The 5,048-nt window shown below is 37.2% G+C and overlaps 1 long non-coding RNA gene and 1 pseudogene across 1 annotated transcript; both read left to right on the top strand.

The window, feature by feature from the left end:
• The first annotated feature begins 2,477 nt into the window (after positions 1–2,477).
• On the top strand, positions 2,478–3,351 carry LOC122037283 (annotated as a pseudogene).
• Positions 3,352–3,442: 91 nt separating this feature from the next.
• On the top strand, positions 3,443–4,136 carry LOC122037284. Its single transcript, XR_006127597.1, has 3 exons — positions 3,443–3,593; positions 3,677–3,772; positions 3,978–4,136. It is a non-coding gene; the product is annotated as an uncharacterized LOC122037284 (long non-coding RNA).
• The last annotated feature ends 912 nt before the right edge of the window (positions 4,137–5,048 follow it).

Genomic DNA, 5,048 nt, shown 5'->3' with positions numbered 1-5,048 from the left:
TTATTCATGAAGTATAATGTCTTGTATGTGCTTAGATCAAGTTTACATGTTATGTGGATAAGTTCTATGCTTCATATGGAATAAAATGAGGTTGAAACCTACTGATATGGTTCGGCCAAGATGGATTAATTGGGTTAGGAAAGAGTTTAAACCTAACCAAACATGCTTATGTATTTTCATGATATGTAGCCTTTGATATATAAGTAGATTAAGCTTTCATGCTTTATGATGTGATGAAAATATGCTTTACGATATGTTGCATTTCTATGTCTTATGATAAGATGTGCCATGTTTATGATATGATATGATAGACTTATGACATGATAGGCTATGGTCATGATATGATATGCTAGACTCATGATATGATATGCCATGTTCATGATATGTTATGCTAAGTTCATGAGATGATATGCCAAGGTTGATGATAAGAAAATAACATGTTATACTTTATGTTATGATAAGAACATGTTATATAATGCATGTGTGAATGGCTTATGTAAGAAAAAAGCCTAAAGAGTTGCTTCCCTTAAGTTGGGACCAAGAGCATTCTTCATGTTATGAAAAAGAGTTGTTTCCCTTAAGTTGGGACCGAGAGCACTCTTCATGTTATGAAAAAGAGTTGCTTCCCTTAAGTTGGGATCAAGAGCACTCTTCATGCTATGGTAAAGAGATGCTTCCCTTAAGTTGGGGATCAAGAGCTCTCTTCATGATATGACAAGAATTATGACATGTATGATATGATGAGATATGATATGCATGATATTTTACTTTGTATGGCTTGTACCAAGGGTGGGCTCCATAAGCGCCCCGGGGTCGACGGACTATGAACGGACCTCGTTAAGGGATGGGCTCCTCAGTACGCCCCTAGGTCGACGGACTATGAACGGACCTAGATCCCTAGTAGGTTCGGGGCTAGCTACCCTGTCCTAGGGATTGCGCGCATTTATGTTTACATGTGGTACAAGTCAGGGCCCTTCTCATGATGATGATATGATATTCAAGTATGTATACTATATGTTTTGAAAGAAGCATGATGCATATGTGCATTCCATGATACATGTTTTAAAAATATACATATTGCATCTACATGCACATATTATGAAATTATGTTTATGCACCTTTATGAACAGGTATGAGTTATGATACATGTTTACATGATATGATAGGCTTCATGATATGTGCTTACAGAATGTGATATGAATCATGATATACACTCACATGCTATACTCTGATATGTTATGCTCCTTATGTTATATGATATATTATGTTCTGTTTTCCCTCATGTTATGTTATGAGATGTTATGGTTTTTACATGATAAGATATGTTCTATGTTATGATTCTCCATGCTATGTTATGTTATGCTATGGTTTCTACATGTTATGTTATGTTATGTTATGTGTTTTTCGGATTTATGGGTAGGCAAGGATCTCACTAAGCCTTTGGCTTATAGCTACACGTTTTCCTTGTACTGCAGATAAAGGCAAGGAATGGATTGTTTAAGGGGAGCAGAGCAGGAAAGGCAATGAGGATGTGTGTGGAAGTGCTGGTGGATAGATCTATTTAAGTTTTTGAATTATCTAAGTTATGCATGTGAACAATGTTGGACCTATGCTTATGATAATGTTCAGCTAGTATGATATCCTACTCATGTTATGTTGGTACGTTTGACTTCACATGCCATGTTAAGAGAACTAGATGCATATGGTATATGTTATGATATGAAAAAAAAAACAATTAATTATATATGTCTTCCGCTGCCATGAATCCATATGCATTAGTATAATTGATGTCTATGTTTTAGTGACGTCCGCCCCTCTGGGGTGGCCTTAGTGTTACCTGGAAGGGCGGGCGTTACAAACAAAAACCCTCATAGACATCAGTGGAACAACAACAGTTTTAAGCAAAAACCGATGACTTTGAGTATTTTACACCGATTTTTCCAAAAATCGGTGTCTATGAGCGTAGATTTTCGCTCATAGACATCGATTTTTTAGCTGATGTCTATGAGCACCTTTTTTTTCGTTAATAGACACCGATTTTAACAGCGGTTTTTTAAAACCCGATGTCTATGAACCAAAATAAAATAATATAATTTTTCCACCAATACTTAGCCAAAATTTGCAACACTTCACTCTCCCCTCTAAACCTAAACCTATATTGTGTCGTCCACCGTATACCGTCGCGACGCCACCACCACTTTCCTCCTCGCCGCTGGCCGTCCGACCATCTCTCTTAGCCTCATCTCCCTCTTCCCCTTCCTAGATCGACGCCCCTTCCTCTCCCGATCAGGATCAAGACACGATGCCCTTGCTTCCCCTTCTTAGTCCATACTTTATCTTTTCCTTTCTACTTCCTCCTGTTTTTGTGTTCGGTTCTACTCCCTTCCCATGAGGCTGCTTTCCTCCCGAAGTTACCCAACCTTGCCACCATCTCCTTTGAGGAAGGCTACACCCAACTGTTCAGAGACACCAACCTCATGCTTCACGGCGACGGCCGGACTGTCCACCTCTCCCTCGACCAGCGAATAGGTTCTGTTAAAAGATTTTTTTTTAAAAAAAAAGGACATCTTTGAACCTACCTTGTTCTAGGGCCGCAGCACTTCGATGATTGCGTCGTCGACGGCAACGTACGACCTCGGTTGGGCTCCGACGATAACGAGGAGCTGATGTACGTTTTGCATGGCGTCGCCAACGCCCTCGGTTCCCGACCCCTGGAGTCTCCTGGGTCTCTCTATGTCACCACCAGGTATCAGTGTCGCACTGCTCACTTTCTTTCTTGGTGTTTCTGTCTGATGCGAATAGCTCCTTGTAGGAGAGTGATTTGGTTGAGTGACGTCGGCAGAGGGAAAGGATACGCGGTGGATTTTCTGTCGTTGTCCCTTCATGCTGTATCGAGGGACCGGGAGGCCTACCCATTTCCTTGCATATATACTCAGGTATTTGGTTTAAGATCGAGTTTCGTGATGTTCTATCTGAAGATAACAGGATTAAAGAACAAAATGTGATATATTTTTTCCCCTTATTCACTGCTTGGTAAACTTGAGTTTGTCACTTTGACTTGAATTTTTTGAGCATTAAACGACTATTTTGTCGATGGCTTCTCTAGTGATTTTCATTTTCCTGCTTATGCATGTTTGTTGGATGCTTGATAAGATTGAGACGGGTGATGAGGATGATGAAGAGGAGTCCGAAGACTAATATTCAGAAATAAATGGTGATTTGGTGTTGTCAAAAATCACTGAAATGAGACTTGTTCCTTCAGATGCTGGAAAATGTATCCTTGCTGTCATGCATGCTTTGTATTGTTTTCATTGGTTGCAACATTTTTATGTATCAAGTATGCATTACTGAATTCCTGCTGTCCGCTTTCTCTTTAATGCAATTATGTGTGTGTTTGTCAAAGTTGCAAAGAATCTAATACACTAGGCAGTTGTCTGCTATGGATTTTGTGATGGCATAAAAATGCTTTCTCATTAATATAACTATATTGTTCTAATTGTCCTGCAAGTTCATTGCATGGATCTGTGACTTATTGATTTCACTTTCTCAGACTTTGATTGTCTTCTTATCAAGTCTTCACAAAGAGATCACAGGTTCTATTTTTCATATGTTTGTTGATTTTAGATCCTCCTTGCATGCTGGTTTTTTCTTACTACTAAATAAACCTAAAAAATAGGGTGGTGCCACTTCATGTAATTGGACAAGGAAAAAGACTGATCATTACTCATTCTTGTGCATTTGGTGTGGATGTCTACATACACTGAGAAGAAAGGTATCTATAGTTGTCCTTTTACTATTATTTTGAATTTGAAAGTTCGTATGCATCACTTTCTTTGTGGCGTGGTGATGTTGCAAATGTAATATTTTTTTTGTGAAAGTTCATGAAATTTTCTTGTTTTGTACACAGATTTTACATCGACGACATTCTCTCAATTGGACTCTTGCATTATCTAATATATTTACATTTGATTATGCAGGAACTGGAAGGCAATACTGTGAATTTCAAATGATAACCAATCATAACAGCTTCCAAGGCAAAAGCTTACTGCTTCAGTCAATAGCAGAATATATGTGTCCTACAAGCTATTACCTATTCCGTGTTTCAGCACCAAAAACTTAAATTGTCTAAACTAAATTTATTTCCTTTTGCTATACTAATGCTATTATCCTATGATTATTATCTTATTATGCAGGAATTTTCAAATGATAATCAATCATGAATCCATCAAACCTTCAACTTTAATAATGTCAATTCACGACAATATCACTCAACATATATGTTAACCGTGAAAGTCGAAAGTTCCCTAACATAAATGCATTTCCTATTGGCACCCTCATACTATCATCTTAGTTAGTGTGTTGCTAATATAACAAGTTCTGTGTGAATACTTGGCCTAGCTAAGCTTCTGCAACTGGGAGATTTCGTAACAACTTCATAAGTTAATGAAATCTTGTGAATCTTCACAAGCTAACCAATCATGATATTAACATTTCACAAAGATAAAAAGATTTCTTTCATTAACACCCATTAATCTATATCCAAATGTGTCCTACAAGCTGTTACCTATTGTGTGTGTTACTAGATTAAAGTCGATGAAACTTCAATATATTGGTACATATAAAGAAATTTTTATTGTTAAACTTTCGACCATCTGGGAAGCATGGCTTTGGTACATATAATCAAATTTTTTTTGTCTTATGAGTATAAGTTTCACTGTGAGTTGAGCTAGATTGCTTTTGTTATTTTGGTGAAGTTTCATTGTGGTTGAGCTATATTGCTGTTACTATATTCACATCCAATGGCTTGAATTGTGATCTTGTTTGTATATCCACTTTGTTTGTGATTAAATTTCAAATGGCATGCATTGTCTACAGGAAGAGAATTGAACCATATTGGCAAAATGCTTTTGATTTATTTTTCTCTTTTAGCTCTTTTAGACTTGAACATCTTGATATCAGTGATATAGGATCTTATACATAAAAAAAAACTACTTCTGTTTATCTGATTTAGTTTGTATTGTCAAGGTACTCTAGTATGTTTGAAAAGG

Source organism: Zingiber officinale, unplaced genomic scaffold (assembly GCF_018446385.1).
Source record: "Zingiber officinale cultivar Zhangliang unplaced genomic scaffold, Zo_v1.1 ctg250, whole genome shotgun sequence".
Lineage (NCBI taxonomy): Eukaryota > Viridiplantae > Streptophyta > Magnoliopsida > Zingiberales > Zingiberaceae > Zingiber > Zingiber officinale.
The sequence above is the reverse complement of the archived record's forward strand: the minus strand, read 5'-3'. Positions and strand labels throughout refer to the sequence as shown.